The 21,631-nt window shown below is 40.7% G+C and overlaps 1 long non-coding RNA gene across 1 annotated transcript; it reads left to right on the top strand.

The window, feature by feature from the left end:
• Positions 1 to 4,234: 4,234 nt before the first annotated feature.
• LOC115134782 (uncharacterized) lies at positions 4,235 to 9,814 on the top strand. The gene is made up of 2 exons (XR_010462363.1): positions 4,235 to 7,122; positions 9,217 to 9,814. It is a non-coding gene; the product is annotated as an uncharacterized LOC115134782 (long non-coding RNA).
• Positions 9,815 to 21,631: the final 11,817 nt, after the last annotated feature.

Raw genomic sequence — 21,631 nt, forward strand, 5'->3', positions numbered from 1 at the left:
TAATAAAAGGAATATGTACGTCACCATGCTGCTTTTGGTCCAGTTCTTTCGACGGCCGTGACACAGCCTTAGTTAAAATTGTAAATGATCTTAGAGCCAACACAGATGCCAAATATCTCTGTTCCTGTACTTGTGGATTTAAGTGTTGCATTCGTCACTGTTGACCATGATGTCTTCTGACAGGCTGGAGAAGTCTCTCCTGTCCTGTTCTAAATTGGTTTAGGACTTATTTAACCGGTCGAAGTTTTTTTGTCACCCTTGGTGAACATAACTCAGAGAAAATACATAACACGTGGCATTCCACAAGGATACATTTTGGGTCCGGTACTGTTCAGTTTATATATGTTACTCCTGGCAGCGTTACCAGAAAGCACATTGATTTTCACTGCTACGCAGATGATGCACACCTTTACATTTTTGTCAGCAGAGGATTTTAGCTCAATGGATAAATTATTAGACTGTATATACTAGGATGGCTCACAACTTCCTTCAGCTAAATCAAGACAAGACTGAGGTACTTACTTTTGGATCCAAAGCACAATGAGAGAATCTGGCAGCACATTTTAATTCATGGGCAATAAGATAAAACACCAGTTAAACATAGGTGTTGTTTTAGGCTCGAGTGGTGTAAGGCAATGCATCTCAGTGCTAGAGGCGTCACTACAGACCCTGGTTTGATTCCAGGCTGTATCACAACCGGCTGTCATTGGGAGTTCCATAGGGTGGCACATTATTGTCCCAGTCGTCCGGGTTTGGCCGGAGTAGGCTGTCATTGTATATATGAATGTGTTCTTAACTGACTTGCCTAGTTAAATAAAGGTTACATTTATATTCTGAACTCAATTTTGAATCACACATTAGGAATGTGACCAAAATAGCTTTTACCACCTGAGGAACATTGCCAAGGTGCAGCCGTTTTCTCTCAGGCTTATACAGAGAAACTCATCCATGCTTTTATTACAGGCAGGCTTGACCACTGTAATGCTCTCCTGTCTGGTCTACCCAAGAAAGCCATTGGTGAGCTGCAAAACATACAGAATGCTGCAGGATGGGTATTGACTAATACAAGATGGAGAGCACACATTACACCGGTTTTAAAGGTCTCTGCACTGTTTGCCTGTGAGTTTTAGAATTCATTTGAAGATTCTTCTATTGGTTTTTAAATCAATCCATGTTTGTGCACCCCAATACATGTCAGGCATGCTTTTAAGTTATGAACCCAGTAGGTCCCTCATGACCTCTGGCATTGCTCTTTTAACTATCCCAAAGCCGAGGACCAAGAGACATGGAGAAGCAACCTTTAGTTACCATGCCCCCAGTCTCTGGAATAGACTGTCAAAGAACCTAAGAGGGGTCGAGACTGTTGACATTGTTAAGAGATTTTAAAACCCCTTTTTAAATCTTTGCTTTTCCTTAGGGTGTTTTTAGTCATTCAGTTTTTGTTGTTATTCTTAATTTTTTATCCTCTTATGTTTGTTGTGTAGTAAATATTTATTTTCATTGTTGTTTTTATTTTCCTGTGAATCACATTGTGTTGCATTCCATGTCTGAAAAGTGCTGTATACATAAAGCTTGATTTGATCTGTATAAATAAAGCTTGATTTGATCCTATCCTAACTTTTACCACACATGGAGGCTCTATGACTATATCTTATTGTCGCTTTGATGACTTATGACTGGCCAACAACAACAAGCTCCACGTGCCACATTCCACTCTTGTGAAAAGCAAGAGAAGCAGAATAAATTATAAAATGTCTCTCTAATGCAGCAGTCGCATTTGGATCTGTGCGGGTCCTTCCGGAAAAGTCAGTTAAAATTACACATACAGTGAGTGACCAGTGACAATCATATCAGATCCGACCCAGACCCATGACGTTATTTAGAATTATGGATCCGGTCTCGGATATTTAGGAACAGGCGGATTCGTGAACAGCTCTAGCGCAGTGTTTCCCAAACTCGGTGCACGTTTTGGTTTTTGCCATAACACTACACAGCTAATTCAAATGATCAAAGCTTGATGATCAGTTGATTATTTTAAAACTTCTTATGGCTGCAGGGGCAGTATTGAGTAGCTTGGATGAAAGGTGCCCATATCAAATGGCCTGCTCCTCAGTCATAGTTGCTAATATTTGCATAGTATTAGTAGTATTGGATAGAAAACACTCTGACATTTCTAAAACTGTTTGAATTATGTCTGTGAGTATAACAGAACTCATATAGCAGGCAAAAACCTGAAATTCCACTTCCTGTTTTTTTTCTTCTGGAGGTGGCATATTTTCAACCAAGGTCTCATTGAAATTACAGCGAGATATGGATGAGTCTTTACTTCCTACGCCTTCCACTAGATGTCAGCAGTCAATAGAACTTTGTCTGATGACTCTAATGTGAAGGGGGGTCGATTGACACAGGAAATAGTCACCACAGCCATGAGTGGTCCATGCTTTCACCAGGCGCGTTCACAGGGGAAGGACTTGCATTCCACCGCTCATCTGAAGTAATTCTAATTCTCCGGTTGGAACGTTATTCAAGATATATGTAAACAACATTCTAAAGATTGATTCAGTACATCATTTGACATGTTTCCACTGACTGTTACGGAACTTTTGGACATTTCGTCACATAGTGGACGCGCTTTGTGACTTTGGAATTGTTTACCAAACACGCTAACCAAAGTAGCTAATTGGACATAAATAACATAAATGACATTTTCGAACAAATCAAGCATTTATTGGGGACCTGGGATTTCTAGGACTGCATTCTGATGAAGTTCATCAAAGATAAGGAAACATTTATCATGTATTTTCTGGTTTCTGTTGACTCCAACATGGAGGCTAATTTGGCTACTGTTCTGAGCGCCGTCTCAGATTATTGCATGGGTTGCTTTTTCCGTAAACTTTAAAAAAAAATCTGACACAGCAGTTGCATTAAGGAGAGGTATAGCTATAATTCCATGTGTATTATCATCTACATTTATGATGAGTATTTCTGTTGAAACGATGTGGCTATGCAAAATCACTATGTTTTTGGAACTAGTGAATCTAACGCGCCAATGTAAACTCTGATTTTTTTATATAAATATGAACGTTATCAAATAAAACATGCATGTATTGTGTAACATGAAGTCCTATGAGTGTCATCTGATGAAGATAATTCAAGGTTAGTGATTCATTTTATCTTTATTTATGCTTTTTGTGAATGCTATATTTTGCTGGAAAATGGCTGTGCTTATTGTGGTTTGGTGGAGACCTAACATAATCGTTTGTTGTGCTTTAACTTAAAAGCATATTTGAAATCGGACACTTTGGTGGCATTAACAACGAGAATAGCTTTAAAATGATATAAAACACATGTATGTTTTAGGAATTGTAATTATGAGATTTCTGTGGTTTGAATTTGGCGCCCTCTATTTTCACTGGTAGTTGTCATATCGATCCCGGTAGTGGGATTGCAGCCATAACAAGTTAATCAGTTGTGTAGTTCTAGAGCAAAAAACAGAACGTGCACCCATTGGGGTCCCGAGGAATGAGTTTGTGAAACCCTGCTCTAGTGTGAACCCTGGACCCTTGGTTCACACACACATCTCCCTCTCATTGGCTAGAATCGTCCCACCTGATCTCTTGCCTCCACCTGACTGCCTTCCATTTTAAGACATATATTTTCGTTGTTAGGCAGCCACTATATAATCTGTGATACCACCACAGATAAAACAATGTGCCAGATATTTCACCAGATGTAGAAATGTGAAGCATCCGGTTGGCGTTTCCACTTATTACCAAGTATGGGGATGAGAGGAAGCCCAGTGGGGAGAATATCGAGTGAGGTGGATTTTGGCCGACATTCTGCTAATTTTCTCATAGATGAAACATTTGATCTACATACTGCGTTTTTGTGGACTTTTACCTTTGCCAAAGTTACAAAACAATTGCGTTGCTTAGGAGTGCAAGGGCAAATTGAGTTATTGCACAAGCGCACTTTAGATGAGGTGTTCCCTAATAGAAATATGCAAATAAATGCTAGAACGCACAGAAAGGATCTCACTAGCTCTTGCTTGGCTTTGCCCACTTGCTTGTTCTGGCCACTATGATAAGTTTGATCCATTGTACAACGACGGAGCTCTAGTCAACGTGAGTGTTGCAAAATACATTAACACATACTGTACAGTGCATTCGTAGAGACCCCTTCCCTTTTCCACATTTTGTTACGTTACAGCCTTATTCTAAAGTATTAAATTCATTGTTTTCCTAAAAAACAGAATGCCTTATTGACATAAGTATTCAAACCCTTTGCTATGAGACTTGAAATTGAGCTCAGGTGCATCCTGTTTTCATTGATCATCATTGAGGAGTTTCTTGATTAGAGTCCACCTGTGGTAAATTCTATTGATTGGACATGATTTGGAAAGGCACACACCTGTCCCAGTTGACAGTGTATGTCTGAGCAAAAACCCAGCTATGAGGTCGAAGGAATTGTCTGTAGAGCTCCGAGACAGGATTGTTTCAAAACACAGATCTGGGGAATGGTACCAAAAAATGTCTGCAGCATTGAAGGTTCTCAAGAACACAGTTGCCTCCATCATTCTTAAATGGAATACGTTTGGAACCACCAAGACTATTCCTAGAGCTGGCCGCCTGGCCAAACTGAGCAATCGGGGGAGAAGGGCCTTGGTCAGGGACCAAGAACCTGATGGACACTCTGACAGAGTTCCTCTGTGGAGATGGGAGAAACTTCCAGAAGGACAACCATCTCTGCAGCACTCAGGCCTTTATGGTAGAGTGACCAGACGGAAGCCACTCCTCAGTAAAAAGCACATGGCAGCCCACTTGGAGTTTGTCAAAAGGCACCTAAAGGACTCTCAGACCATGGGGAACAAGATTATCTGGTCTGATGAAACCAAGATTGAACTCTTTGGCCTGAATGCCAAGCGTCACGTCTGGAGGAAACCAATACCATCCCTATGGTGAAGCATGGTGGTGGTAGCATCATGTTGTATGGATGTTTTTCAGCGGCAGGAACTGGAATCAAGGGAAAGATGAACGGCGCAAAGTACAGAGATCCTTGATGAAAACCTGATTCAGAACCCTCAGACTGGGGCGAAGGTTCACCTTCCAACAGGACAACGACCCTAAGCACACAGCTAAGACAACGCCGGAGTGGCTTCTGGACAAGTCTCTGTTCTTTCTTTGTCATTATGGGATATTGTGTGTAGACAACTAAACCTTTTTTTACTTAATTAGTGAAGTCTGCAAAAGTCAACTCTGTTTGTAACATTCTAGTTTTGGGAACAGAAAATTGTATGTAGATCAAATGTTTCATCGATGAGAAAATTAGCAGAATGTAGGCCAAAATCCATCTTGATCCATCTTCTCCCACTGCCGGCAACTGGGCTTCCTCTCACTACCATGCATTGTAGTGAGTGGAAACGCCAAGCGGACGCTTCACATGTATACATCCAGTGAAATATCTGTCTCATTCGTCTATCTGTGGCTGAACTGAGGTCCATACTCCAGTCCAGGTGGTGGTAATGCACCTTTAAGTTGGATTCCAACCAATAAAGACCATAGAGGAAGACCAAAATAGGCAAGATTACTAGAAACCAACTAGGTTTTCCCTTTTATCTGTAGATTAATTGTCGGAGTAGAGAACACAGGATTTTGTGTGACTCAAAATGGATCAAAATTCTACAAAGATCAAGGGAAAAAAGGACCTTGTGCGTTTCCGATAAAACATCAACCTGATGTTTACACCCCAGGATAAATTAGCTAGCAACTGCAAACTAACTAGCTAAATGTCCATGAATGTATCGACCTGTCCCCAAATGAATATAGTTGGTTCAGAGTCCGTTTTGATATTTCAACCTTCTTATCCTGATCGCGTCTGGTGTGGCTGGACCAAAATCAACATGCGCGTGCCCTGTGACAGTACCACTACATATTCGTAGAAAGCTAGCACGTGACTGAAGTGCTGCCTGATTGTGATGTCAAATGCCGGTGCCTCTAAAATGATGTGACCTTCCATTACCCCCACACTAGGACTATTCCATAAGCAACCGATAGATGACAATTCCTTGGCAGGTTTAAAAAGATGTTATTCAAAGGTAATAATCGTGACTCATTTTGTTTTACCTTGCGACCGTATCACTGCTGCTGGTATTCTGCTAAAATTATGATAGACCGGTAAGTTTAATGTGAGTAGGACAGCGTGTCCTGGGCTTTGAAAAATAGGAATTGCGTAAACCTAACCTGCAATTCGGAAACAATTGACTAAGGCTGTGCCCCTCCATCCATGTCATTTTAGATTCTTTCATTTATAATGGATTTGGATTAAAGTGTATGGTTTTTTAGGTAGTTAGATATGTATGGCAGATCATTGACCTCTTCTTAGCTTGCTATAGCTAGCTAGCTCAGCATCACTGACAGCTCCTTGTCAATAATAGCGGCAAATTACTAACTTGAACAAACTAACAGCACTACCCATCTGACGAGCCAACTCACCTGTCAGCTTTCTTCTATAGAAAAATGTGTTGTCGCAGTAAGAAACCCAATTACAATTAGCTAACTTGTTTTTGTTTTAACTATAAATTACATATTGGTTCGCTAAATCAACAGATTGTTAGTAGAATACCAGCAGCAGTGATACAAGCCCGCGATGTCGGCTACAATGCTCCGTTGATGGTTAGCTAACTTTAGCTGGCTGAGCTAGCTCAGGGCAGTGTGGAAAATTTGGCCCGTGTAGTTATATCTTTGAGCAAAAAGTTGTTGATTTGGTAGCTAGATCACGTCATCTCAAATGACCTTTCGATGGTAGAATCACCTTCATCAGGGAGGTGACCCAGTTGCTTGCTGTTAGTCAACTGAATATTGCCCAGACTAATCCAGACCAAGTCCTGGATAACGTTAGGTGATACACCAGAGTGTAGCTAACCTAACGTGTTCTGTATCTTCCACTAGGTTACTATGAGTGACATTGCAAAGGGAAAGAAGGCCTTCGTTCAGAAATGCGAACAGTGCCACACTGTCAAAGACGGTGGGAAGCACAAAGTGGGTCCAAACCTTTGGGGTCTGTTCGGACGTAAGACTGGTCAGGCTGAGGGCTACTCCTACACGGACGCCAACAAGAGCAAAGGTAGGCCTTTTCACCTATCCTCCTAGTTAGTGGGATGGCTGGAAGGGATCCAGATTGTCAAATTACCAAAATTTTCCTAACCTGCTACGAAAGTCAAATCGTCTCGATTCCGAGTAGAGACTCGGAGATAGAAAATGGTATATCATACACTACAGTTGAGGAACAATGGGGAAAGTAATTCGGCTTTGAAAGTTCATCAACTTGTAACCCCATTTTTGAGAAAATGGCCCTTTGAATGTTTTGGTACACCTAGTAGAGAGCTCTTCATTGTCTACACCCATTCAGCATTGTTTACACCCTTTTAAACTATAGCCCCACCCATCTCTTTAAGGATTCAAATGTGAGGCCATGTGCTAAATGGAGTGAGTATGGTAATGTGCTAAACATCCAAAGATTCCAAGACTAAAGACTTGTTTATACCATGTCTATTGTCATGTCTGTAGACAGTTGTCGCAGTGACATCATGAACATTCTATTGTCATCTTTTGTTTTGGTTCATTTCCAGCTTGTTAGTTAGCTAGCTAGCTAACGTTAATTTAGCTGAGTAGTCAGTTCAATTAATGACCATATCATAGCTGACTGATTTAACATTCGCACATTTAAAAAAATATATTACAGGTAAATAAACTTACAACAAGATCATTATTTCCAAGTTAATGGCAAGCTAATTACAGAAAATTGCTTACGTTTGTGAGTGTGATGGAATAAAAAAAAGGGCATTCTACATGGTAAACACACACTATTTCAAAAATCTACATTTATTTGTCACATGCACAGGATACAGAAGGTGTAAACGGTATAATGAAATGGTTACTTGCATAGCTGAGTCTTTTGTTTAGACATGTACCTAGCTAAATAAACCATTCACCATAATACCAACTCATGTTACTACCATACATGACTCTGCAGATAGCCAAAGCTAACCAACTGGTTTCAGTGTTAGCTAGATAGCTAACATTAGGCTATAACTAGCGATGCAAATGGATTTCCGAGATACAAAAAATGTTACTGTACAGATCATACATGTAATGTTAGCTAGCTAACAGTATGCTTTAACTTGCAATTAAAGCAACTTTCGAACAATATTATGAATGTATAATACCTGAAAATGTAGCTAGCTAGACTCTTACGCATGCATGGATTAATGCTTCTCCCTCTGTCATGGATGCCATGATTGCCCTTAGTTTGAAGATGTATTCTGGAGGCAGGTGATTTCATACAACAGCCTTCTGTGTTCTCTTTTCTACTCCCTCTGCATATTTGCAATCAAACGGCAGAATTTTCTTAGGTATCATACTCTGCTTCCACCAGGCATTTCACTGATATTCAAAATTCTTGTCAACTTCTGTGACAACAACACTGTTGATTGCTGTTTCAGAAGATTACAATGTCTGATTCAATAAAACGTTTTTACCTAAATCAGGGATTTCCTCATCGTCTTATTTTCAGAGTCAGCATGGCACGATCGTTCTCCAGAAAGTGGAGAGTATTAGCAACACTTTTGCAGTTCGTGATATCTTTCAAAAAAGCTGTGTTAGAACGGATTACCAGCACATACTGAGCAGCTCATGTTATAGACAGATGCATGCTTACATGGCAGACTAAGTCAAACTCCTCTCTTGGGATTTCCAGCCCATCCATTATCTCAGCAAATTATGCCTAGCAGGAAGGTTCCTGGCTTTTTCCGTGGCTAAACCAACTAGACCCGTAATTTAATTTGTATTTACAGATGGCATACAAGTTTGTTATTAAGGCAAATGAAAGTTCACATGTTCCAGAAGGCATTTCTGCCACCAAAAAGGCGTTTTGGTAAAGAATAAAAATATTTAAGTTCAAATTAGTCTCCTGTGAAGTAGTGATGTGTGACATGCGCCTAGTTTGCTGAAAAAAGTCACAATTTGACAAGCTGGATCCCTTCTAGCCATTAACTAGTTAGTGATGTCTGAGTCAATTTACATTTATTGTCAAGTGAGGAAATGTATAGCTGTCCCCAAACTTGCAGGTCATTAATAAAATGTCAGATAATTAACTGAATATTGTCTTGATGTACAGAGTTCCTTGCCTTAGCTATTGGATTGTATTATTCTTTTGTAGGCATTACTTGGGGTGAAGCCACCCTGATGGAGTACTTGGAAAACCCTAATTAATACATTCCAGGAACAAAGATTATCTTTGCTGGCATCAAGAAGAATGGCGAGCGCCAAGATCTTGTTGCATATTTGTAGTCTGCGACATCATAAAACATTGTATTTGAAGATAAATATTTAAGTTCAATGTGTTTTTAGTTTGAGTTTGCGCTCCCTTTTTGATCTGTACTTCAATGACACAAAATCACTATTTAATGGCCAGGACTCATCCATCTTTGTGTTGTCATGGAATTTGTCCTTTGTGTTGTCATGGAATTTGTCCTATGCCAGACCTATCTTACTTGTGAACAGAATCCAATATTACTTGATGTAATATTGAGATATCAGTCATGGTTGATCAGCTGGTGGTTACTGAAGGCCCCTGGTTCTCCCTCCTGAAGGAATGACAATATATTCCCTGGTTTCACAGGAGTTGTTGAAAGTTAAGTTAGTTTACTTTAATGAAAGTTATAAGTATTCCAGAAGGCTGTTGGTAATTGTGAAGTGGCTATATGCACTATGGTTATGTACCTGAAGGAATTGATCAATAAAGTGCTGACATTTGAGCATGCAATGCTTTTTTTGTGGATTTGTCTTTAGATAAATAACATAGGATTGATATTCAACAAGGAAATAGGTTTAGGTACATTGAGGTCCTTTAATTTTAATAGAATATGTCAATAAACCTCAAAGTTCCAGAATGGTTTGGAAATGGTCTGTGAGAAATCCAAACCAGTCTAATTGGAATGAATGGCAGAGGTATAATCCTGATTAATACTTTCAGCAGGAATATAAGACATATCAGCAATTGTGTAATAGAATTATTATCATATAAATAGTTTATATTTATTTTATACCAATGTTCTGAATAAATAGCCTCAAATGTATGCAAACAGACAAATGTTTTGTCTTGGTGAAATTATTATATGATACAATATCAATACTTGTTGCAGCTTGCCTAAGTCCTATCAACTGATTTCAGCCAGTGTATGGCTGCATTGTTTAAATGTAATGTTGGCATATAGACAGAAAATTGTGTTCAGATTCAGTGGCATATTTAAGTGCTAGCCCTGAGTTTTCATGGAGCAACCAATTGATTAGGATTAAATACGCTGAACAAAAATATGAATGCAAAAATGTCAAAGATTTTACTGTGTTACAGTTCATATAAGGAAATCAGTGAATTTAAATACATTCATTAGGACCGAATCTATTGATTTCACATGACTGGGCAGGGGTGCAGCCATAGGTGGGCCTGGGAGGGCATAGGCCCACCCACTTGTCAGCCAATCAGAATTAGCTTTTCTCCACAAAAGGGCTTTATTAGACACAGACAGAAATACTCATGGTCTGCGGTTGTGAGGCAGGTTGGACATATTGCCAAATTCTCTAAAACCATGTTGGAGACAGTTTATGGTAGAGAAATGAACATTACAGTTTCTGTCAACTGCTCTGGTGGACATTCCTGCAGTCAGCATGACAATTGCGCACTCCCTCAATTTGAAACATCTGTGGCGTTGTGTGACCAATCTGCACATCTTAAAATGGCCTTTTATTGTCCCCAGCACAAGGTGTAATGATCATGCTGTTTAATCAGTTTCTTGATATGACACACCTGTCAGGTGGATGGATTATCTTGACCAATGAGAAATGCTCACTAACAGGGATGCAAACAAATTTGTGCACACAATTTGAGAGAAATAAGCTTTTTGTGAGTCTGGAACGTTTCAGGGATTTAAAAAAAATGTTTGCTCATGACACATTTGCGTTTATTTTTGTTCAGTGTATTATATCTATCTATATATTATACTTCTAGTACCTGAGGTCTGTACCTGGAAATACAACATATACATGGCTAAGCAAGATAGTCCTTAATCAAAGGTACTCTATATCAGTGTTTCCCAACCCTGGTCCTCGAGAACCCCCAAAAGTAGACATTTTCGTTGTAGCCCTGGACAATCACACCTCACTTAACTAATTGAGCAATGAAAATGTGTACTGTTGGGGGTACTCTAGGACCAGGTTTGGGAAACACTACTCAATATAATGATGAGATGGTGATGTCTCCGTCCTAACAATGGGAATTATTGGAGTTCTCATTTGGTCAAAAGTTTATCCTCTCCTCCGTGACCTCAGAAACCAATGAGTGTGTCAGTTCGTTAGTAGGCAAGCAGGAGACTGTACTTCCCTCCTCAATAGCATCCTTTTGGCAAGGAAACACAAGTGCATCCTACTGCGGAAGAGTTTTTTTTATTTCTGCCTACCACACCCCCTTTGAATCTGCTGGTGTATGGTTGGAGGAGAAAAGCATGCACACATTTAAAAATGATATGCTACTTATCTTTTTATCTCAAAATGTCTTGCACAACTACCTGCATTTGTTCTATCACTTTATACATTCAATTTTGGATTCCACCCTGTAAACATAATTTGCCTGATGATGCGCGATTGGAGAATTCATTTCAAATTTCATACAAGACCATTTTTGTCCACGCTGCCTCTCCTCGATTACCTTTGACCTGTTTCAAAAGGAGGCCAGAGAGGATGGAGGAGAGCGGATGCAGAAGTTGAGCCATTTTATTGAGAAATGGCCGTAGTCGCAAAGGCAGAAAGGCAGGACGGAGGAGGCGAGATCCGATGGGAACATTCTAGCCGATGAGAGCGCAGATACGAGTGTGAACAACAGACACAACTCCAATTATAAAATCTATTTGATCAAGTAAGACTTGCTTAGCAAATTAGCAATGAATTTTTTTTTTTACAAAATCCCTCACTCTCACAGACCCCAATACAAAAAAATCCACACTTTGGTGCTCTATTCAGTCTGTATCACTAAAGCGTTGCGAGAGAGAAATGTCAAGATAATTTCTGTTTGAGCCGACATATGCAGCATCTATCGTGAATGCAGCCTTAATTTCAATCATGCTCTAATGTGGACTTCAGCGATACGGATTGAATAGAGCCCTTGGCCTGCTTTTCGCTGTATTCTTGAGTGGATAGTTTTGACGGGAGTGGAGCCTCGCTTCGCCTCTTCTTCGCTGCCTTACTTTATGTATTATGGTCTTTTGCCACAAATGCATTTCTTACAAGGGGTCGGCAATGATTAACAACCAATCTGGAAGTAAAAGTTTAGAGTCTCTAAATTACCACTGTTAAATTAGCCTGATTGTCAGTCTTAATGTAATTGTCAAATATCGGATCCGGTTTTGTCCTCATATGACCTCAGCAAAAATACTTCAGTTCAGAATGGTGCACTGGACTGCAGCTTGATTTCACACAATCGTCATGAACTCAATGTAGATTATCGATAGACTAGTTTTATAGAATTAAATATGAAGTTAATGTCAAAGTAAGACAAACTAGCAACAATGCTTACAATACTTATAAAAATAAACTAGGCGAATAATAATAGTATAACGACCCTGGTTCAACAGTAATAATATGTGAAAAAATGTGCATGCTCAAGGACAAATATGGTTCTTGTGCACCTCCGAGTGGGGAAAAAAGTGGGTTTTCTAATTAGACGGTGCGTGCTCATGCATAAATTAAGAAAAATTATCTTTCAAATTCAAATATAAGCTATATTTTTTGCATGAAAGATACTATACAGAGCTCTTGTGAAGAATGTTGCCCCCTACCGTCAATCAATAGTTGTATTTGTTATGGATCCCCGAAGCTACTCTTCTTGGGGTCCGGCAAAATTAAGGCAGTTATAATTTTTTTTTTAAATTACAATACATTCATTACTGATTTCACAACACACTGTGTGCCCTCAGGCCCCTACTCCACTACCACATACTACCAGCTGTACACAGCCCATCTGTAAATAGCCCATCCAAACAACTACCTACCTCATCCCCATATTTGTTTTTCTGCTCTTTTGCACACCAGTATATCTACTTGCTGTAACGGTCTGAGTGTAGTGGGTGAGGAGTCAGGCGCAGGAAGCAGAGAGTTCAGGGGAGTGCTATTTTAATGCACAGAGAAACGGCAAACATAAGCCAACCCTCACGAAAACACAGGGCGTAATGAACAAACAAATGCCCCAAACAGGGGGACTTAAACTGTCCAGAAAAAATGGGAAAACACAAAACCCATAGACGTGCACACAAGTACACCAAACAGACGGTCACAATAATTAATCCCGCACAAGGAACCAGGCGGGCCGGCTGACTAATAAAGCCTTACTACTAACTACCTAACTCAAAACAGGTGCACTCAATAAACCCATAAGGAGGGGGAGGAAATAATCAGTGGCAGCTAGTAGGCCGGCGACGATGACCGCGGAGCGCCACCCGAACGGGAAGGGGAGTGTCCTTCGGTCGGAGTAGTGACACTTGCACATCCTCATCTGCACATAACACTCCATTGTAAATTGCTAAATTGTAATTACTTCGCCACTATTGGCCTATTTATTTATTATTTTTCTATTGTGTTATTGACTGTACGTTTGTTTATCCCATGTGCATCTCTGTTGTTTTTGTCGCACTGCTTTGCTTTATATTGGCCAGGTCGCAGTTGTAAATGAGAACTTGTTCTCAACTGGCCTACCTGGTGAAATAAAAAATAAATAAAAATATCTACGATCAATCATGTTAATGTGGAGCTATACGGGAGCCCTCCGCATTGTTACAAAATGTAGGAGGCACACGGCATCGCCGTACAGTGCTTGATTTGTCCTCCGCAAGTCTACAGAGGCTTCGCAATTGCGTTACACCCTCCGTACTGCGCCTCTGGACGCACTTTCGGATCAAGCATAAATCGGTTTAAATCGCTATTAGGTGGCAGAGGTTGAGACGGGGACCCCACAAGACATGCCACAAGATCAGACTATGGGAGTCACACAGTACTACTTAGAGCCATGACTTCATGGAACTCTATTCCACATCAAGTAACTGACGCAAGCAGATACATTAAAAACAGATACATTAACACCTTATGGAACAGCGGGGACTGTGAAGCAACACGAACATTGACACACACGAGCACGCATGCACGCACGCACGCACACACACACACACACACACACGATAACATACATACATACACATGGATTAAGTACTGTAGATATGTGGTAGAGGTGGAGTAGGGGCTTGGTACATCCGAACATCCTGTACCTGTCCCACAGGTGTGATGGCAACAACAACTGCCCGAGTTACACCAGGAACGTACAATACCTACATCAGTGCTCAGACTGTCTTCAATAGGCTGAGAGAGGCTGGACTGAAGGCTTGTAGGCCTGTTGTAGGCAGGTCCTCACCAGACATCACCGGCAACAACGTTGCCTATGGGCACACACCCACCTTCGCTGGACCAGACAGGACTGGCAAAAAGTGCTCTTCACTGACGAGTCGCGGTTTTGTCTCACCAGGGATGATGGTCAGATTTGCGTTTATCGTTACACCGAGGCCTGTACTCTGATTGATTTGGAGGTGGAGGGTCTGTCATGGTCTGGGGCGGAGTGTCACAACATCATCAGACTGAGCTTGTTGTCATTGCAGGCAATCTCAATGCTGTGCGTTACAGGGAAGCCATCCTCCTCCCTCAGGCTCATCCTGACATGACCCTCCAGCATGATTATGCCACCAGCCATTCTGCTAGTTCTGTGCGTGATGTCCTGCAAGAAAGTGTTTTGCCATGGCCAGCGAAGAGCCCGGATCTCAATCCCATTGAGCCGGTCTGGGACCTGTTGGATTGGAGGGTGAGGGCCGTTTCCCCAGAAATGTCCAGGAACTTGCAGGTGCCTAGGAAGAAGAGTGGGGTAACATCTCACAGTAAGAACTGACAAATCTGGTGCAGTCCATGAGGAGGAGATGCTCTGCCGTACTTAATGCAGCTGGTGGCCACACCAGGTACTGACTGTTACTTTTGATTTTGATCTCCCCTTTGTTCAGGGATGGATTATTCCATTTCTATTAGTCACATGTTTGTGGAACTTGTTCAGTTTATGTCTCAGTTGTTGAATCTTGTTATATTCATACAAATATTTACACATGTTAAGTTTGCTGAAAATAAAAGCAGTTGACAGTGAGAGGACGTTTCTTTTTTTGATGAGTTTTTAATGATTTGTATAGACATTTACAAGCCTGGCTGGAGTTAACAGCAGGTGGAGGATCGATCCACCTTCTTAACATGGATAAAGCCTGAGCTGCAATGTAAAGCTAACTGAATCTGGCTAGCTTCATAAAACCCTAAGTAGATCTGGCTAATGTCGTAGTACACATGCTTTCAGAAAGTATTCACACCCTTGACTTTTTCCACATTTTGTTGTGTTACAGCCTGAATTTAAAATGGATTAAATTAAGATTTTCTGTGTCACAATACCCCATAATGTCAAAGTGGAATTATGTTTTAAGACATGTCTATATATTAATAAAAATAAAAAAATCTGACATGTCTTGGGTCAATAAGATTTCAACCCTTTCTTATGACAAGTCTAAATAAGTTTAGGAGTAAAATGTGCTTAACAAGTCACAATAATTTGCATAGACTCACTCTGTGTGCAATAATAGTGTTCAACATGATTTTTGAATGAGTACCTCATCTCTTTACCCCACACAGACAATTACCTGTTCCTCTGGTCAAGCAGTGAATTTCAAACACAGAATAAACTACAAAGAACCAGGGAGGTTGTCCAATGCCTAGAAAAAAAGGGCACCTATTGGGCAAAAAAGCAGACATTTAATATCCCTTCGGTGCAGTTATTAATTACACTTTGGATGGTGTATAGTCCCAGTTGGTATTAGATAGAACGCCGCAGCCCGCGGCTGTGGGGAAAACAACCAATAGTCAATTCCGTAGCCACTGACTGAAACATTAAGCTAACCAAGCCCAACAACACAAACAAACGGAATATACAGATACAGGTGAGTGGAGTTACAAATGGACTATACTAAAGGAGTTAAAAACTTGTTAGAGAAGTGGTCCCGCTTTGGGGATCAAATCAGCGGTAATTTCAAGTGCACCACGTATAGTTTTTGATAAAACTCAAACTTTAATTAAAATTGACATACAATATACTGAATTAAAGCTACACTCGCTCAGGGATATCACCATGAGGCCAATGGTGACTTTAAAATAGTTACAGAGTTGAATGGCTGTGATAGAAGAAACCCGAGGATGGATCAACAACCTTGTAGTTACTCCACAATCCCTAACCTAAATGACAGAGTGAAAAGAAGGAAGCCTGTACAGAATATAGCAATTCCAAACATGCATCCTGTTTGCAATAAGGCACTAAAGTAAAACTGCAAAAAAGTGTCAAAGAATGGACTTTCTGTCCTGAATACAAAGCGTTATGTTTGGGGCAAATCCAACACTTCACTGAGTATCACTCTTCATATTTTCAAGCATGGTGGTGGCTGCATCATGTTATGGGTATGTGTGACACATGTAGCTAAGCACAGGGAAAAAAATCCTAGAGGAAAACCTGGTTCAAATTCAAACTCATCTTTCAGCAGCACAATAACCTAAAATACAAGGTCAAATATACATTGAATGTCAAATACGACATTGAATGTTCCTGAGTGGCATAGTTACAGTTTTGACATAAACCGGCTTGAAAATCAATGGCAATACTTGAAAATGGCTGTCTAGCAATGACCAACAACCAACTTGACAGAGCTTGAAGAATTTAAAAAAGAATAATGTGCAAATATTGTACAATCCAGATGTGCAAAGCTCTTAGAGACTTACCCAGAAAGAGTCACAGCTGTAATTGATGCCAAAAGGTTTGACTCAGGGGGTTAAATACTTATGTAAATACATTTTTCTGTATTTCATTTTCCATAAGTTTCTAAAAATATGTTTTCACTTTATCAATATGGGATATTGTGTGTAGATGGGTGAGACAAAAAAATATTTAATCAATATTGAATTCAGGCTGTAACGAGATCAACACAAGCTTTTGATACAGTTAATCATTCTATCTTATTGAGTAAGTTGTCTGTGTTAGGCCTTGGCCTGTTTGTGGTTTCGGAAGCCAGCCGCATCTCTCATTCTGTCTCACTCGTTTCCTTCCTGCTAATGTTTTTCTGCTGTTGTTGGTGCGGCTGGAAGCCAGCCGCACCAATGTGTCGGAGGAAATACTGTGCACCTGGCAACCACCAATTTAGATTACTTACATACAGGTGCATATGCTAATAATTGTGCATTCTGTAAGTTTAGATAGATTAGAAAACTTTTTTTAAATTACACCGAATGGAAAATTGCATTTGGCGCTCTGGCTTACATTAAAGGGATAAAAACAGACATAAAACATACACTTTAAGCACATTGAGCATTTACGTGTCAGATCATCTGTCTTATTTGGGATAAAATACTTTTTAGGCCATTCTTCCAAGCGAGTGGCACTTTTAGTCTCTCACCAGATGGAAGCATTTGGAATGTGTGGGGGGGTTGAGTTGTTGTTGGATACCTGGAGTGCTTTCCTTGTGAGGTGTTGTTTGTACAGTTCATGTAGTGGTGTTGGCCTGATTTACAAAATTGTGTCTTAAACTAGGCCTATTTCGTTGTATTGCCTACGAGTTTATGGGATACAACTAATAGACTATACCCACTAGATGTCACTGAATGGAAAGGAAACATTCTGGGTGTATTTTTATGGCGAGCTCTCAGTGTCCAGACAGCGCCAGGGGCCGTTCCCACCTTGTCAGTTAGGCTGCCGCTGCTAGTGGGCAGGGCCGTTCAGCGGCTGGGGTTTCTTTACGCTTTCATTATTTGTAGACCTCATTTTTTATTTCTATACAAGTGAACTATGTTCATATTCAGGACGCTGTTCGGTAAGATTTAATTTGATTTGTGTTAGTGTAAGGGACTTTAAAGATAATTGCGGCTCTGGGTGTTTAAGAGCAAATTCACAAGGGAATATCAGCGCAATGATGGAGGTAGAATTGTCAAGTGCACATCGAAGTCAACAGGTAAGAGAAGGGGCTGAATACCATGCTTCATAGGCGGCCTAACAAATGTGTTTCTGACTCGAGACACGCTTAGACTATAGACATTGTGTCATAAGCCATTGTTGTTATCCTGTGGTAGGCTACTTAAAATGTTGCAGTATAGGCAACAGTATAGTAGACAGAAGGGGAGGCTAAGAAACTGCATCATAAAGTTGACTAGGCAACCTGGATTAGGCTATTTTGTGTTATATGGAACAAATTAAATGTAGCATAAATAAAGCCTATTAAATAAATGTGGATTGAAATGATTTTAATAGGCATAGACTCTCACTTTTTCCAACATTTGCTTGTTGTGAACCGTTTCTCATAAATCTGTAGAAAAATCTGCAAAGTCATTGGACAGCCTCATACTTAAGTTCTTTACCACAGCTGTAGCCTATAACACAGTTTCAACCTGTTTCACAAAGATTCAAATCCACGTTTAAGGTTGAATTTCGAAAGCAGGACGTCTTTGAATTGGTCAGAAAAAAAACATTTTATACATCTGATTCTTCCCCAAAAATTCCATCCAGTTTATTGTTTGTCGAGAGCTTCTCCGGGACTGTGGTGGTACCCTGTAGCGTGTGATCTCTGTATCGATGGCATATCATCAGTGGCCACCTTCGCTCAGTCCACTAGGTCCACAATTGTAGGCAGTCTCATAGAGGAATATTTGTTTGTAAAAGCTTATGTTTTGAAGTTCTTTGAATGAAATATATTAAAGGAAGAGATTGGCAAAGATAAATGTATATTGATACAACTACAATATACTCCAAAGATGTATCAAGCAAAAATATTTTTGCAAAGCATTGTATTCAGATAAACATTCTCAGTAAATGTAACAGACATTTTACTTGCTATAACTGTGATATATGGTTGAATGCACTGACTTTTAAGTTGCTGCTAAAATGGCCAAAATTAAATGTGCTAAAGAACCTGCAAAGCACAGTGGGTATTGTTATAATAAGGGTGGAGCTCATAAGACTAGTGGCCAGTTTGCTTTGCATGTGTTCATTTTGACGTTTACATGTTGGTAATTTAGCAGACAATCTTAATACAGCATAGTGCTATTAGATTTCCTATACCAAATCAGCAAATTTGGGGTGATAGAGTGCCACAAAATTGTGAACTGCTATAAAAAATACAATTTACAGCTCTTGAATGTATCTTGTTACAAAATACATTGGTTTGTAGTTCAGGTCAGTGAAATACAATTGACAAAATACTCAAAGTAATTTAAATACATGCAACAGAAATACTGGCAATCTCTGATTATAGGCCTACTGCACTTTATCAAGCTGAGTTGTATGATATAGTTGGACCTTGTAGGTTGATGAACAGCTCTCTTGTAATGATGGAATTGGTTGTTGTAAACACATCAATGAAGAGCCACAGTAGTAAATATTACCCTCTTCATTTAAAGGGTGATATAACCTAGGATACTGATGGTGTGAATACAAAGCATATTGTTTATTTTCTATTCTACTTTATTCTATTCTACCAAAGTCTTTGATGACTGCTCATGCAATGGGGTGGGGGTTATTAAAGGGGTATCTGCAGCATTCTCCCAACCACTGTTTAGGTAAAAAGGTTAAGGATGGAGCTGGAGACATCTACTTGTTAACTTGTTCCGGAGTTCTAAATTGAGCAGCTGCTGAAAAATGAGCTCCTGTATATATTGAGATTTAAATGTTTTTTTAGAGTGAAGTACATCGAAAAAATCAAGAGAAAACTGCAAGACTCAATAGAAGACAAAACAAGGAACAAACCAAAAAGACAGGCTTTTGAAGAAGTAACTATTTTTCATAAAATTGTACAGTTATCTTAGCTAGCTGAATTGCTAGCTGAATTGTTTACTTGTTGCTAAGCAGTTGCTAAGCAGTTGCTAGGGACTCTCCTGGAAGAAGCTAGCTAGCTTACAAATAATAACAACAAAAAATATCTAGTTAACAGAAGAAAGGAAGACAAAATAAGGACAGAAGAAAAAGGAAAAGAAAAAGGACAACAAAGTGAAACCTCTAAAGAAACAAGAGACCATAATACAAGAAACAGCACTATAGAGAGATAGAACAACAACAACGCAGCCACTGCCAGCTAGCCTACTTCAGCAGTACTGTATCATTTGAATTATTTTAGTCAATAAGATTCCTGCTACGTAAGCTTAACTTTCTGAACATTCGAGACGTGTAGTCCACTTGTCATTCCAATCTCCTTTGCATTAGCGTAGCCTCTTCTGTAGCCTGTCAACTATGTGTCTGTCTATCCCTGTTCTCTCCTCTCTGCACAGACCATACAAACGCTCCACACCGCGTGGCCGCGGCCACTCTAATCTGGTGGTCCCAGCGCGCACGACCCACGTGGAGTTCCAGGTCTCCGGTAGCCTCTGGAACTGCCGATCTGCGGCCAACAAGGCAGAGTTCATCTCAGCCTATGCCTCCTCCAGTCCCTCGACTTCTTGGCACTGACGGAAACATGGATCACCACAGATAACACTGCTACTCCTACTGCTCTCTCTTCGTCCGCCCACGTGTTCTCGCACACCCCGAGAGCTTCTGGTCAGCGGGGTGGTGGCACCGGGATCCTCATCTCTCCCAAGTGGTCATTTCTCTTTCTCCCTTACCCATCTGTCTATCGCCTCCTTTGAATTCCATGCTGTCACAGTTACCAGCCCTTTCAAGCTTAACATCCTTATCATTTATCGCCCTCCAGGTTCCCTCGGAGAGTTCATCAATGAGCTTGATGCCTTGATAAGCTCCTTTCCTGAGGACGGCTCACCTCTCACAGTTCTGGGCGACTTTAACCTCCCCACGTCTACCTTTGACCTCACCCTCTCACCTTCCCCATCTACTCACAAGGCAGGCAATACGCTCGACCTCATCTTTACTAGATGCTGTTCTTCCACTAACCTCACTGCAACTCCCCTCCAAGTCTCCGACCACTACCTTGTATCCTTTTCCCTCTTGCTCTCATCCAACACTTCCCACACTGCCCCTACTCGGATGGTATCACGCCGTCCCAATCTTCGCTCTCTCTCCCCCGCTACTCTCTCCTCTTCCATCCTATCATCTCTTCCCTCTGCTCAAACCTTCTCCAACCTATCTCCTGATTCTGCCTCCTCAACCCTCCTCTCCTCCCTTTCTGCATCCCTTGATTCTCTATGTCCCCTATCCTCCAGGCCGGCTCGGTCCTCCCTCCTGCTCCGTGGCTCGACGACTCATTGCGAGCTCACAGAACAGGGCTCCGGCAGCCGAGCGGAAATGGAGGAAAACTCGCCTCCTGCGGACCTGGCATCCTTTCACTCCCTCCTCTCTACATTTTCCTCTTCTGTCTCTGCTGCTAAAGCCACTTTCTACCACTCTAAATTCCAAGCATCTGCCTCTAACCCTAGGAAGCTCTTTGCCACCTTCTCCTCCCTCCTGAATCCTCCTTCCCCCTCCCTCTCTGCAG

This window comes from Oncorhynchus nerka, unplaced genomic scaffold (genome assembly GCF_034236695.1).
Source record: "Oncorhynchus nerka isolate Pitt River unplaced genomic scaffold, Oner_Uvic_2.0 unplaced_scaffold_2033, whole genome shotgun sequence".
NCBI classification, from domain to species: domain Eukaryota; kingdom Metazoa; phylum Chordata; class Actinopteri; order Salmoniformes; family Salmonidae; genus Oncorhynchus; species Oncorhynchus nerka.